This window comes from Nannospalax galili, unplaced genomic scaffold, assembly GCF_000622305.1.
Source record: "Nannospalax galili isolate Female #2095 unplaced genomic scaffold, S.galili_v1.0 scaffold646, whole genome shotgun sequence".
In the NCBI taxonomy this organism is placed as follows: Eukaryota; Metazoa; Chordata; class Mammalia; order Rodentia; family Spalacidae; genus Nannospalax; species Nannospalax galili.
In genome coordinates, this window is record NW_008355279.1 from 1,001,148 (window position 1) to 1,017,715 (window position 16,568).

The window sequence follows — 16,568 nt, forward strand, 5'->3', positions numbered from 1 at the left end:
TCCGCAGACACCAACGGAAAAATCTTGAGCCAAAATGGAAGGGTCCCTTCGTGATCCTCTTGACAACTCCCACCGCACTCAAAGTGGATGGCGTTGCGACTTGGGTGCACTACTCCCATGCAAAACCTGCCGACCTGTTTGCAGTCCCAGAGGACTTCAAAGGAGGCACCTGGAAGGCATCCCGACATCCTTCAAACCCGCTCAAGCTTCAAATCCGGCAGGACACCTCCTGCTAACCTGCCTTGACGGCGCGCTCCCGCCATCACCTCGCCCTTGGCCTCGGCCCTGCGGCCAAGCGCGTCAGTGGCCCTGTCAGCCTCCCGATGCTCCTCGCCCCGTATGTTCGGAAGAGCCGGTTACTGCGCCGCAAGACTGCCTCCTCCATGGCTGGTGCCCACCTTCTGCTAACCTGTCTGCTGGTGACTGGGCCCTTCCTGACGAGAAGCTTAAATCCCCACGCACCAGTACAAGTGACTTGGACGTTGGCTAACATGGAAACGGAAAAGGCAGTGTTAACACTGACTGAGGACCATCCACCTAACACCTGGTGGCCCCCGCTTGATGCTGACCTCTGTACCCTAGCGGATGGGCTCTATGACACAGGCCTGGATGGAAAAACTTTGGGGTATGAAGACTCCTCAGCAGGCTATAATTGTAAATTCAAATTGGGGGTTAGAAACCTACGAGCTAAAAGTTTCTATGTCTGCCCAGGATCTCATGTCAAACCAGGGTGTGGGGGGCCCAACACTATTATTGCCAGCACTGGGGATGTGAAACAACCGGGGAGGCATGGTGGTTAGCAACCCTCACATTGCAATCCCTTGCTCATTAGGTTCACTGATAAGGGAAAAAGGGACAAAGGGTGGGGAACAAGCAGACCTTGGGGGCTGCGTTTATGGCTCAATGGTTATGATACGGGACTCTTATTTTCTCTCCAATGACAGGAAACCCCAAAAACAGCCGTGATCGGCCCAAACCCTGTCCTGGTCCCAGGGGCGGGTCCTTCCTCAGTGGGGGTGTCCGCTAACTGAACTCACTACTTATTTTAAAGTCGAGACCCCCACGGTTCGTTCTTCCCTGCATCCTTCCCTAATCCAACCTTGGGCAGGCCAAGAGAGCTTAATAAGACTATTAGATCGGGCTTACTTCTTTTTAAATGCCACCCACCCGAGCTGGGCTGTCTCCTGCTGCTTGTGTTATGACACCACTCCTCCTGATTATGAAGGAGTTGCAGTGCAAGGTAACTATACAATTAGCCCAAATGACTCACACTGCAGGTGGTCTTCCAAGGCAAGCCTCTCCCTAGGGAGAATTACAGGCTCGGGGACCTGTATAGGAAGAGTCCCCCCTTATACTCCTTTCTATGCAACCAGACCCTCTCAGTTAATGCGTCAACTCAGAGGTATTACATTCCTCCCAATGATACCTGGTGGGCCTGCTCTACAGGGCTGACACCCTGTGCACAATCACAAGTAGTCAATGCAACTGGCTTCTGCGTGCTCACGCTCCTCTTCCCCCGCTTAGTATACCACTCAGATGAGGAATTCTTGCAGCTATACCTACGACAAGATCAGCTCCCCCTGCGTGTAAAAAAGACCCCCGTAGTTGCAGCCATGACTCTAGTAAGTATGGGAATAGCTTCAGGACTAGGCACGGAAGCCACTGCCATCATACAAGGCAATGCTCAATACACTGACTTACGCATCAGCTTGGACGCTGATCTCCAGCGTTTAGAAGAACCCATAAGTCAGCTCCAAGATTCTGTTAGCTCATTAGCAGAAGTGGCCCTGCAGAATCGGAGAGGAATGGATCTCCTCTTCCTACAGCAAGGGGGGCTATGTGCCACTTTGCGGGAAGAATGTTGCTTCTACCAGGACCATTCAGGAGTTATAAGAGATAACATGGCAAAGATCAGAGAGGGACTAGATGCCAGACATAAACAGAGGCAGGAAACGCAGGGGTGGTTCGAATCTTTGTTCAACAAATCCCCATGGCTGACTACCCTCATCTCAACTCTCATAGGCCCTCCCATAATTCTGTAGATGCCAAACGTAAACAGAGGCAGGAAACGCAGGGGTGGTTTGAATCTTTGTTCAACAAATCCCCATGGCTGACTACCCTCATCTCCACTCTCTTAGGCCCTCTCATAATTTTGCTTCTGATACTCACCCTAGGGCCATGCATTCTTAATAGACTAGTGCAGTTCATAAAAGACAGGTTAGGCACCATCCAACTCATGGTGCAGAGACAACAAGCTTATATGCCCCTTAGGACAGACCTCCCAGACACTTGTGAACTGACCAGAACCCATGATTGGGTTCCCCAACTACAAGACAAGGGGGGAATGCAGGACCCGGAGATCCCCTTCATTCAACCCCTCTAGACACCCCACTGGTTGCTCTTTTCAGCTTCTGTGTAATGCTTGAAATGCTTGCCTGCGGCTATTCCTCCCCTGCTGTTCCCCTTCCAGGAAACTATAGATTAGATAAGCCTGGGCATGGACACTGCCCTATAGAGTAAAAATGAAGACTCCTGACCGCACAGATGGCCAGCACATTCCACAACCCTGAGAACAGCACCCACCAATAAAAAATCGGACCACATCCTGTACAACCCCTGTACAACCGATCAGTTTAAAAGTGTGTTGGCGTGTGCGGGATTCTCGGACCAACCACAAAGTGACACTGTTATTCCCCTCCTCCCTTTGTCTCTAACCTATAAAGAGCCCCTTCTTCCCCTACCCGGGGCTGTCAGCACGGATCCGTTATATTGGTGCAGTCTGAGAGCCTGAGCTTGAGCCCGAATAAACCATAAACCTTGCTTTTGCATTTTTGGTGTGTTGGGTCCTCGGTGGTCTTCTTGGGGTCCCGTGAATGAGGTATAACACCAGTAAGTGGTGTTTTTGTAAAATACTGAACTATCGTGTAAGTTCCATAAAATGTTAAGGATAGTGTGGTGGTGCACGCCTTTAATCCCAGCACTCGGGAGGCAGAGGCAGGCAGATCTCTGTGAGTTCAAGGCCAGCCTGGTCTACATAGTGAGTTCCAGGACAGCTGGAGCTACAGGGAGGCCCTGTCTCAAAAAGACCAAAAAAGTTAAGGATAGCATCCTCAATGGAGCAAGGTTTTCAACCAAAAATTCTAAGTGTGCTATATATAACAATGTGAAGTTTGAACAAGTCTGTTGTCTAACAACAGAAAATAGACTATCTTATGTCCATAGCACTGCATATCCTGCAGTCATTAAAATAATGTATATGAAAAGCTTTAATTAGCATGGGAATCTTCCTCTATATTGCAAAGTGAAAAAACGAAGACACTATTTCCACTATGTATTTATAGAAAAGAATTCTAAAAACAGCTGAACAAAACTGTTAATCGGCCTACCTCTAGGAGCAACTAAATAGTCCATGCTTTATTTTTCTTAATTTCTGTACTACACATTTAAAATTTTAAAGTTGGAAAAACATATTTGATTGAGAAAATAAGGAAATATAAGGGTTGTTTTATATTTCGAATGATCTTTTCCTGGTCCCTGGAATGAAGACATAGAATGAGAATCAAATCCCAGGAGAGTTCAGTGTCAACAACAAAGATTAATAGTTAAGTTTTCTGGAATTTGATTGAATCTTTCAACATGAGGATGTGGTGAGAACCTTAGGGCCAGGAAAACTATCTTGATATATGCTGCTCCCAACAGACATTTTGCTTATTCTTTAAATTAGTAACTTTATTCTTACTTTGTGTTTGGTCTCTTTCATACTATCTATATATAATCCATTAGAAATGTTCCACTATCAGCTAGGTATGGTGGCTTACACCTATAATCCCAGCACTTGGAAAGCTGAGGTAGGACTGCCAAGAGCTCAAGGATAGCCTGGGCTACTTGGGCTATAAAATGAGACTGTCTCAAAAAATTCAATGAGAAAAGTCCCCCATAGACTCAGTTATTTGAACACTTTATCCTTAGTTGGTGGCTCTGTTTAGAGAGGTTATGCCTTACTGGAGGAAGTATGTCACTGGAGTGGGATTTGAGGGTTTATAACATTACCTCACTTCCAGTTTGTTCTGTTTCCCACGTGATGAAATGAGGTCTCTCAGATCTGCTCCTGCTGCACACCTGCTGCCTGTAGACATGCCTCCGTGCCATGACAGACTCTTATCCTTCTTGAACTGTAAGCCAAAATAAATGCTTATGTCTTTAAGTTGCAACACATGACACACCACCACCAGGGGACCATTATTCATTCTATTTCAGAAGGTTTTTATTTTTATTTTTTGTTCCTCAAACATCATCTTTTATAGGTTTAATGGCCAATCCTTAAGATCATTAACTGTTAATTTATACAAGTGGGAAACTTGGAAAAGTTCACCTTCCCCAAGTAACTGAGTTGGTTTAAAAGTAATTGGTTTAACATAGCCAAATACACAAGGCTAGAGAGGTCTTAGATCTTAAGAGAAAACCCCAAGGCTATCATGTCCCTAGACAAATGTAATTTCTTACTATGTGCAAAATATGGATCCTTATATTTACAGATGAGTATCCAAGTCACCACTCATCAAAGTTTCTTTTGCGAGTGATGTTCCTTGGACAGGATTCTTTTTTTTTTTAGTATCAATTTTTTTTTATGGTAGCAATTTTTTTGTGACTATTTATTGAATTTCTGTATATTTCATATGGAACATCTTAAGTTAGTGTCCCCAGAATCCCTCAATGCAAGTTCATCCACTGGGGTCTAGGAAGCCTATCTAGAATCCCTCCCTTAAGATCAGCTCTTCCTCACCCAGCAGTAATCAGCTGCCAATAATTCTTTGACTAAGATTGGAGCTTGTTGCCCATTTCCACAGTTCTGTGCTGGGGTTTTGTCTACTTGAGTTTGCCTAGTTCTTGTGCATGCTGACACGATTGCTGTAGGTTCATATGAACAAGGTCTCAGGAGCTTGTAGGACTCTGTATTAAACTACACCCATCCAGGGCTCAGGGACCATTGTGGAAGAGGGAGCAAAAAGACTGTATGAGCCAGGGAGGTGGTATACAACTATATGGAAATAGACTCCTACAAGCTCCTGGGACCTACATAAGTTGACTTGGCCAGATAGGCTTTAACACAAAAGACAGAATGTATGAATTCCAGTGGGGCATGGAGCTATGGGAGGGTGCCAATGGGGAAGGGGGTCTAAAGATGATTAAGATGTTCTGAAGTACACAAAAATTTTTAAAAGATTTACAAAAAAATAAAATTGGTTTAAAAGATAACAGATAAGATCTTTGCTTAGGAAATTCATCTAGCCCTGTATGATTAATTTGACTTTCTTTGGGCCAACAAATATTATTAGACATTATCTGCCTACCTTTGTACTTAAGCAGGTGGTATAAATAAGTCGGGAAAACTTGAATAAAGAAAGCCTTTTGGAACTGTGTAGAGTTGACAGTAATTACCTCCCAGGTTTGCTATACTTAATTCAGAGCTTCCATATTCCTCTGGAAAAGTGTTTCTTTTCCATCATCATTTCAAAAAGGCAAGAAACTAGATGAAGGGCTAAGGAAAAAAATATTCTTATAGATGATTACTTTCTTCACAACTGAGACTTTGAACTAGACAATTCTTTTAGTTGTAGAGGCTATTGCAGGTATTACGGAATATATATACCTAAAATGTCAAATAGATATATACACATTTATGTCATTTTTACACAATATATGGCACTTATATCTATCAATCTGTCCATCTGTCTATCTATCTATCATCACATGTCAACAGAGGCAGATCTCTCCTGACTGAGGGCCACTGAACTAAGTGTATTAGACATTTGGTCCTATAATAGTAGTCTGGAAAACTGAGTTCAGTGAAGATAAAGGAAGGGGATGACAAAAAGACTAATTTACTTTGAATTTTATTGACTTTAGTAGAAAACAAAAGAAGTTAAATGATTGAGGGTGGGTGGGAAATCTTGTCAAATTACTGTTCCTCTACCTATTCCCTGGATTAGTGATGCACGGAGAACCACAACAGAAATGATAAGCATCAGAAGTTATTCAGACAATTGATTACGGCAAAAGCTAAAAAGTAATAGGTCTGGAGTCAGAGGGCATGGACTCTCACTAAATAACTTTACTTTTCGGGCCTAGCTTAGTGATCTGTGAAGTATAGGTGTGGCAGAGAGGTAATAAATGCCAAGGATTTGTTAGATGCTATACTTAAGAGCTGCATATAAAATATGAAGAGTCATGGTTCCCTCCTTCAAGAAAATTACAGTCTATTAAATTATAGACAAACAACTACAATAATATAAACATCAGAACAGAAGCATGTACAAAATAATCTTGAAATGTACTTGTAGAATGAAGGAAACCTTTAATAAGAAGTGGCATTTTAGCTAAAACTTGAAAGTGAACAAAAATTCTGTCAGGAGACAAGCAGGGGGAAGATGCTCCAGTTAGAAAGGCAAACGCACACACACATTTGATGCTTTTTTTTTTTTATTTAAAGATATATGCCGAAATAGAGTTACAAGTGGCTGTGAGCTGCCTGACAAGGGTACTGGGAACCAAACTCAGGTCCTCTGCAAAAGTAGAACATGCTCTTAAACCACTGAGCTATCCCTCCATCCCCAGATCAGATGGTTTTTTCAAAAAGCATATTTAAGCGGGGCATGGTGGTGTATGTCTTTAGTTCCAGTACAGATAGCTAAGAGACTGAGGTCAGCTTGGTCTACATAGTGAGTTCCAGTTCAGTTGTGGCTACAGGGAGACCCTGTCTCAAAGGAAAAAAAAAAAAAAAAAGCGTATTTTAAAAACTACATGTTCTCTAGTGGTATTAGAAGATAAATGGAAATGGGGAAGAAATGATGCTGATGCTATTAGGCTCACAAGACTTGTATATTATTTGTCATGTTGCTGCAACAAAATATGTGACAAAGCAAGGAAAGGAAGGATTTATTCTGGTTACAGTTCCAGGGACACAGTCCATCATAGCAGGGAAGGTTGATGGCAGGAGCAGAAAGCAGCTGATTTCAGTCAGGAAGCAAAATGATGAATGCTTGTGCTCAACTGGCTTTCTCTGTTTTATTCAGTCCAGATCCCTAGCCCATAGAAAAGTATGTTCTATATTTTAGATTAATTCTTCCCAGCTCAATAAACCTAATTCAAATAACCTCTCATAAACATGCCCAGAAATGTGTTTCCGTGGTGATTCTAAATCCCATCAAGTTGACAGTAAAGATTAAATACTTGTCTACCACATTAAAAAAAAAAAAACATTTTGCTGGGTGTGGTAATGCTCACCTTTAATCCCAGACTCAGTAGGCAGAGGCAGGCAGATCTTTTTGAGATTGAGGCCAGCCTGGTCTACATAGTGAGTTCTAGATCACCAGGGGCTATGGGGAGACCCTGCCCCCCCAAACCAAAACCAAACAATCAAAAACCCAAATTACATTTTATTTATTTATTTTTATTTATTTATTTAATCAATCTATCTGTATGTGTGTGGAGGGAGGGTACATGTGTGGAGATCAGAGGACAACTTACAGGCACTCTCTTTTTCTCCTTTTACCCTGTGGGTCTCAGGGATTGAACTCAGGTTGTTAGGCTTGGCTGGTGGCAGGTGTTTTTACCTACTGAGTGATCTGGCCTACCCCTATCCATAATTCTTATAATTTCTTATTTATGGTTACTGGCAGTCAGATCACCCTTGAGATCATATGAAAAAACAAAAACAAAACTATAAAGAAGACAAGAGGCCGATCAAGTGACTAATGCAGCAATAGTATATCTAAAAATAGTGAAGACCCACAAACGGAGAATGATTACATAGACAGGAGTAGAGACTATTCAGGGAAGAATTCGAAGGACTTGAAGTGTGAATGTTGAGGCAATCATAGGTAAGACTTAATGAGAATTTTGCTAAACACTTTTTGGGACATTACTTTCATTTAATCCTTATAGCTCTAGTAGGATGGAAAGCAGTCCAGTATGCTAAACGTTCACTGGTTAAAAAGTTAGGCAAATTTAACAAATATTTGTTTTAAGGACTATATATCTAGAATATATTTAATTACATTATTCTAGTTGAGTGTGGTAATGCATGCCTTTAACTCCATCAGTATGGAGATGGACCAATCTGTTACATAATGACTTAAAGGCCAGCTAGGTAATAGATCTTCTCCCCCAAACAAAACAAAACATCCGATCATTAGTTTTATTTTTGGCATATCTTTTAGTGAATCATTTGGTGAAATGGTTTAGAACCAAAGGTAAGCAAACTATCATCTCTATTCTGTTGAAAACAGACGCACAGAAACTAATGCTGATAGCAATGGCAGAAACAGATTTTTAGAGCTAATGAACTTTAAATCCATTTCTACATGGCTTATTTAAAGGAAACAATGATCTGGGTTGTCCTGTTTCATCTGTAACATACTGAATTGTTAATATTCTTAAGTCAGTAACAAAATTTAATCTAAGAAGAATGTCAATTCATAATGGCAACTTTAGGGTTTTTTTTGGGGGGGGGCATGGCTTTTTTCCTTTCAGCCAACTGTTGAAGATGTGAAGGTACGATGTTATCTTCATTTTTAAAGATTTCATTTTTATTTAACTTTAAAGATTTTTTATGTGCATGTGTATCTACATGTATTTATGCATACCACATGTCTGCACAGGCCAAGAAAAGGTGTTGGATTCCCTGGAACTGGAGTTACAGGTGGTTGTGAGCCACCATGTGGGTACTGGGAACCAAACCTGGGTCCTCTGCAAAATAGCAACTGGTGAGCCATCTCTCCATCCCCAATTTTTTACTATGTGTATAAGTTTGTACATGTGAATGCAGATGCCCATGGGGTCCAGAAGCAGGCATCAGATCACCTGGAGTTATAGGTGGTTGTGAGCTGCCTGATGTAGAGTCTCTGTAAGTGCAATATGCACTTTTTTGAGGGTTTTTTTTTTTTTTTTTTAAAAAGACAGGGTTTCCCTGTAGCCCCACCTGGCCTGGAACTTGCTTTGATGACCAGGCTGACCTCAAACTCACAGAGATCCACCTGCCTCTGCCTCCCAATATAAATTCTTTTTTTAAAATTTTTTATTGAATTTTTGTGTATTTTATACAAAATATCTCAAACAATCTTAATCATCTTTATACCCCCTTCCCCACCAGCATGCTCCCACAGCTCCCCCACTGGCACCCATATACTCTGTCATCTGTATTAAGGCCCAATGTGTCAAGTCAGTGTCCCCAGATATTCTCCTGTGCAAATACATCCACTAAGGTCTAGTCAGCCTATCTAGTCTCTGGTTTTAGGAAGATCAGCTCTTCCTCACTCAGCAGTAATCAGCCAATGTTTCCTCAGCTAAGATTGGGGTCTGCTGTTCATTTCCTCGGTTCTATGCTGGGTTTGTGTATACTTGAGTATGCATGGGACTTTTGTATACTGACACCATTATCATAGAATCATATGAACAGGGTCCCAGAAACTTGTAGGACTCTGTTTCCATATGGTTGTGTACCTCCTCCCTGGCTCTTACGATCTTTCTGCCCCCTTTTCTGAGATGGTCCCTGAGTTCTGGGTGGGTAAAGTTTAATACAGAAGTCCTGTCCATGGACCAGTAATCTGCAGACTCTTAATCTCTACATTATGGCCATTTGTGACCTTTTGTGTTCCTGTCCCTCTGTTGCATGACGGATCTTCATCAATGTGATTTGAGACATTCATTAGTGTCATCTTCATTACCCCTGTTCTATGTTCCATGAGCCTTAGGTGTAGAGGTTGCATTGTAGATGTGTTGCTTAGGCCTGGGCAATTCATAGACAATGTCTGTGTGTGACAAATTGTGGTACTTGATAACAGTCTCCAACTGGCGCAAAATAAGTTTCTTTGACTAGGATGTTTGCCTGTAAATATAAGGACACATATTTTACACACAGCAAGAAATTACATTAGTCACTCTGATTCCCATCCTGTCCTGCCTGAGGGTCCCATGCCATGAGATCCATGCAGTTTAACAAGGGCCCGAGGTGAAGAACCAGCTCCTGTCTAAATATGACCCTCAAAAGGAAGCCAAGCTCTGCAGCTGGATCGAGGGACAGGCTCAGGCCTGACTTCAGAAGGGTCTGAAAGACGGGGTTATCCTGTGCACACTCATGAACAAGCTGCAACCTGGCTCTGTCCCCAAGATCAACGGTCTCAGCAGAACTGGTACCAGCTAGAAAACCTGTCCAACTTCATCAAGGCCATGGTGAGCTATGGTGTGAGCGCTGTGGATCTATCTGTTCGAGGCCAACAAGCTGTTTGAGAGTGGGAACCTGACGCAGGTGCAGGTGTCTCTCCTGGCACTGTCAGGGAGGGCAAAGACCAAGGGTCTGCAGAGCATGATGGACATTGGGGTCAAATACATGGAAAAGCAACAGCGGAACTTTGACGGCACCACCCTGAAGGCCACCAAGTGCATCATCGGGCTGCAGATGGGGACCAATAAGTGTGCCAGCCAGTCAGGCATGATGGCCTACAGCACCAGGAGGCATCTTTATGATCCTAAGAACCACATCTTGTTACCCATAGAACACTGCACCATCAGCCTGCATCTGGAGATCAACATGTCTGCCTGGTTGGCAAGACAGCTCCAGAACCCCTAGACACATCTACGACACAAAACCAGGCACAGAAAAGTGTGACAGCTCCTCTCTGTCACTGCAGAAGGGCTCCAGCCAGGGCCCCAACCAGAATGGCTTGGTCTTTGGTCTAGGGTGGCAGATCTATGACGCAAAGTGCTGCCCTCAGGGCCCAGCAGATGATGCGCTGTCAGGGGGTGAAGACAAAGGTGAGACCCCTGAGTTCCCTGCCTACTCTGAGCACCACAGGTGCCAGCACCCTATATCAGCAGCCTGTGGGGAATATTTGGGTTTTTCAGGTTTTGGGTTTATTTTTGTCTTTTGAGACTGGGCCTTACTATGGCCTGGAACTCACAGCAATCCTCCTGTCTCAGTTCCCTGAGGTCTGGGGTGATAGGTCTGTGTGATCGGTGCCTGGTTTTTCATCTCCTATCATCCTTTGCTTCCTTCCCAGGGCTAACCCACCAGACAGGGGACCAGGGTGAGCATCCCTGTTGAGAGAGCCAGGCTGTGCATTTCCCAACAGGCTATGGGGCAAGCTTTGTGTGTTTTGGATGGTGGGGCTGGCCCATATAGTTTCTGGTTTCTTCATCTCTTCCACACTAGTTTTGCAGTCTGTAAACCCACAAAAACTTTAGACAGTTTCAAGAAAAGAAAATGTAGTTTTTGTTTCAACCCCCAGGGAAGGAGTGGAGGGCTGAGTGCTGCAAGGCCTTTGAGTAGTCAAGAGTTTGAAGGACTGTGTTGGTTTCTCTAAAACTCAGAGACCTGGGGAAATTGAGGCCTAGACAGTCCCTTTGGGTTTGGAACCTCATAAGCTCTCCTGTTTGCCCTTTAACTGTCCTGGACCTGTCCCACCCCACAAGCGCTGCACGTGACCCTTCCAGTCTCCCTGCACCCAGAAGATAATGGAAAAAACCCTTGTGGACCAAAACCAATAAAAACCCGTGGTTTTTAAAAAAAATTACATTAGTCTAGCGTTGTGACAGTCTTGGGGTCTTGATGACCTTGAAAGTAAGACCTTATTGCTAAAGACAGAACATATTTTGGACACAGGATTTGGAGAAATAGAGCTGGAACTGACCTGAGACCACTTTCCCTGAAGGCTAGCTCTCATACCTTTGAAGAGCACTATGAAAGTGCCAAGAGAGAACATTAATCAGTGGTCCAATGCCAGCTTCAAGACCAAATAACCACATCAATGGTGGCACAGCATACGACATTGGTACAGTAGTGGCAGTTTTATCTTGGGGGCAATCAACAGCTACCTAATTGGACTAAAAGCCCACTCAATGGGAAGAAACTCAAGTGTGGTACTATAAACATAACCAAATATACATGGCTGGAGAGGTCATATGCACTATTTTCAAAAAAATATTATTTTTATTTTATGTGTATGACTGTATTGCTTGCATGTATGTAAGAGCACCTGTGTTGTGCAATGCCCATGGAGTTCACAAGTTGGCATCAAATTCCCTTGGAACTGGAGCTACGGAGAGTTGCTAGCAATCATATGGGTGCTGGGAACCAAACCTGGGTCCTCTGCAAGAGCAGTCAGTAGGCAATCATATGGGTGCTGGGAACCAAACCTGCAAGAGCAGTCAGTGTTCTTAACCACTGAGCCATCTCTCCAGGCCCACAGTATGCACTCTTAATCACAGAGCCACCTCTCTAACCCCTCATCTGCCTTTAAAATAATAAACACTATAGGAATTACAACCTGAAGCCAACTATGATTTATCTGTATGTGACACTGTGTAGAAAAAACAAACTCAAATTCAGTTTCTTCTATTTTCTCATAGCACACATCTGACACCAGATGTACAGGGATTTCTCCCCACTCACCTAGCAAGTCAGTGTTGGGGCAAGGAATGCCAGCAGGGTATCCTGTAGTTCAGTTCAATTCTGACACTAATCAATCTGGAGATAACATCAGATCTCACAAGTGAAAGTTCAATCACCTGTCACCCTCCCCATTTGGATGCTAAAAGCAAATCCCAGGCTGTTTAATCCATGCTTCTGACTAGCAAGAATTCCAGGTTCCCACAACTCCTCCTTCTGTTCAATTAACTTTCTAGAGTGGCTTAAAAGACTCAGAAACACTTATCTGTTTATTATAAAGGATATTACAAAGGAGTTTGATGAAGGACAGAGCTTCCATGCCCTTCCAGGCGTATCACTGCCCAGGAACCTCCACATGTCCAGCTCTTGAGAAGTTCTCTGAATCCTATCCTTTTGGATTTTTATGGAGGCTTCATTATATAGTACAATTGATAAAATCATCAGCCATTGGTGCTCAGATTCATCTTCAACCCCTCATAGCTCCCCACAGGTTGGAGGGTTGGGCTAAAAGTCCAAATCTATAATCCTGCTTTGATCTAGGGGCTGCTAGACACCAGTCAATGTTAGCATAGAAAAAGATATAGTACTTTGAAGCTCTCAAGGATTATGGTTATTTGCCAAGAAACAAGGACAAATATATTTCACAATATCACAGACACATAAAACAAGTAATTATCCTGGCAACTTAATCTCTTAAATTTTTTTCATAATCAATGAAGATGGTATTATTGTTTGGACAATGGGGAGAAATATGGTAATAATGCTCTCCTGGGCCGGAAAATTTGAAACTTTTTAAACTCAGCTCTATAGTATTTTTCTCTAAGCAAGAATCATTAACAAAAAATGAAGATGGCCTTTCCCAAATCTGTACTGGTCATGGTTCACAGCTATAACAATGAAGAGAACTCTAGAAATTCAGTCAAAAATAGCTGAGTCCAGGGCTGGAACGATGGCTCAGTGGCTAAGAGTATTGGTTGCTCTTGCAGAGGACCTGAGTTTGATTCCCAGCACCCACTTGGAGGTTAACAACCATCTTTAACTCCAATTCCAGGAGAAACTGACACCCTTTTATGACCTCTTTGGGCATTGCACAACACGGGTTCATTTACATACATGCAGGTAGTATACTCGTATACATAAAAATAAAAGTAAGAAATTAAAAAAAAAAAGAATAGGAAAGTCCTCTTCGCTGGCATTTAGAAATGTATGGGGCATCTGATGGTCAAAATGACAAATAATTATGTCCAGGAGATGAGAATGTTAAATGTACAATGATTGTTTCAGACAAAATGCTGGAAGTCCCTTTGAGAAACTCAGGTTACTAGGGTTAGTTTAAGTAGTAAGGGACTAATGGATACCATTTGGATCACAAATCTCTTAAATCCTGAAAACTAGATTTACAAAGTATATAGGTTGCTGGGCATAGTGGCCCATGCCTTTAATCCTGTCACTCAGCACTCAGGAGACAGAGGCAGGCAGAACCAGGAAATCCATGTCAGAAAGAATGCACATTCCTCATTAGTGCTATTCTTGTGGAAACCCATCTATACCACCTGCCAGTCATCATTTCTAACACCAGAAATAAATGCTAGACTCTTCCCTAGGTACCTGGAAGAATGATAATCCCATGATTATGGTATTTGCCAGAAGATCCCATCTTCCTGAATACAGGTGAAACATCATATTACTCACTTTTACAAACAAATCCTGAATGGATACACCTGATTGCTGGAAACTAGACCGCACGTTGAAGCCAGCTTCTGACTGTTAGCACTCTTCTCAATTAATCCATATTCAAGTTAAACCAAATCTGGTAGTGTAGGAATCATTTTAAAACCTTGAATACTACAAACCAAGTCTACCTCTCCCATCCTCTGTTAAACACCACTAACTTCATGCTATCATTCTAGCTCTAAGGGGGTCTGGAAAGTAGTTTTTTATTTGCAAGTTTCTAAAGTGTAGAAAAGCAAGCTAGAGGATTGTGGTAGTTATTCCCTATCAACTTGATTAGTTAGATCACCATGGAAACACAAGGTATGCCTACAAGGGTATTTCCAGAAAGTCTAAGAAGGAAGCCCCACCCTCAATATGAAAAGCACTATTCTATAAGCTGGGGTCCCTGATTGAAGAAAAAGATGACTGTAAGCTGAGCAATAGCATTCCTCTTTCTCTGCTTCTTGACAATGGACAAAATGTGACATCCTTGCCACCATACCTTCCCCACCATGATGCTCTAGATTCTTTGGAACTGTAAACCAAAATAAACCCTTCTCTCCTTAAGGTACTTCTTGTCAGGTATTCTGGTCACAGCAATGAGAAAAGTTACTAACAGAGAGCTAGATATATTTTTATTTTATGTATTTGAGTGTATTGCCTGCAAGTATGTAAGTGCACCCATGTCATGCAATGCCTCAGAGGTAAGAAGAGGCCATCAGATCCCCTGGAACTGGAGTTATGGATGATCGTTAGCTGCCATGTGGATGCTGGGAATCAACCTGGGTCCTTTGGAAGAACAAGTGTTCTTAATGGCTGAGCCATCTCTCCAATCCCAAACAGAGCTAGACATTGTTTGAATAAGCCATCATATACTATCTGCCACAAAAAAAAAATGGCAGTCATAGCCTACTATTCTAAATGATCAATTGCTACTGTAAGGGACTACATCCCCATAAGCAAACAGGTCACTGAGTAGTATTAAAAATGGCACATTTTCTGTGTTTTTTCTTGGTCTCTTGCAGGAAGGCCTTACTTTTAACTCCAACAGGGCCCTTTCAACTGACCTGCTTAGAGTCCCTCAGCCCAGGACATATCTCAGCTTGGAGATGTGACCTATCAGCCTTTTCTTCTTTGTTTAAATTGAACAATTCAAAATTAGGGGAGGTGAAACTGCTACAGCCCTTAAATCCCAAGTCCTCCCCAGTGGATGTTGGATTCTCAGTTTCCGAATTCCCCACTCCACGTGCAGAGAGCTTTATTTCTCTATGTAAGTGTATGGATGTGTGACTCTTTGACACATTTTATCTCACTTTTCAGTAAGTTTGCTTCTTGCTTTCTGTTGGTCTGAGATTTTTTCTGCCTTTTGATTCTTTAATTGGCTGAATCAACTGTTAACATGCCTGAAACACTACCATGCAAAGGTTAACTAATGTTTATAAGTATTGGTACAGAAAGGTAGGTAGGCTTTGAGTAAAGGTGTGAGATGATAAGTAAAGGTTAATGAACTAGAATAATTGACAAAATGTTAATCATTAACACTAAAATATATTTTTATAATGCTGGCATATAAACTGTATAGAGATAGAGACTGTTTGGTTCTTACCGAATCTCCTATTACCTAGTAAATGGTAGTCACTTAAAAAAAGATGCTTTAAACCTACCACACCCTCCAAGGCTCAGGAGCTTTTTGGGAAGAGATTGGGAAAACACGGAGGAAGGGGTGGAGTGTCAACTGGAAGCGTCCTCTGACCACTATGCTGGCAAGCTATAGTCACACCTCCTTCCCACACTCAACAAGGAGTTTGGGGGGGGGGTGATGATGTCAGTTACCCCTCCCACCCATTCAGTCGACCTTAGCTGTGTGTGTGGGGGGGAGGGACTAAGGATAGGTAAGCTGAGAACACCATGAGGCCTCTCTGGCCATTTTGTGCTGCTGTCAGAAAGTCACAGGATCTACATTTGTGTGGACTTTCCAGCACAGCCATAAATCAGGGTCTGTAAATAAACCCCTACTCTATGCCCTGTTAGCAAGCCCAATAAACTAGTTAGGATTTTTTTTCAAAAATGAAAAATAAATAACAGAGCTAATGTAAACTTAGTCCACCAAAGTTGACCCCATATTGGCAAATCCTTTGGTCTTTTCTTGTTTTTTGTTTTTTTTTGTTTTTTTTGTTTTTTTTGTTTTTTTTTGAGACAGGGTCTCCCTGTGGCCCCAGATGGCCTGGAGCTTGCTATGTGGACCAGGCTGGCTTCGAAATCACAGAGATCTGCTGGGCTCTACCTCCCAAGTGCTGGGATTAAAGATGTGTGCTACCATGCCTGGCTTTGGTCTTCAACTTCTTATCCCTTCTTTTTTACCCTTAAACTTCAGTGTGTGTGTGTGTGTGTGTGTGTGTGTGTGTGTGTG

At 42.5% G+C, this 16,568-nt stretch overlaps 1 pseudogene; it reads left to right on the forward strand.

Annotated features, from left to right (window-relative positions):
• Positions 1-9,636: 9,636 nt before the first annotated feature.
• On the forward strand, positions 9,637-12,815 carry LOC103749574 (annotated as a pseudogene).
• Positions 12,816-16,568: the final 3,753 nt, after the last annotated feature.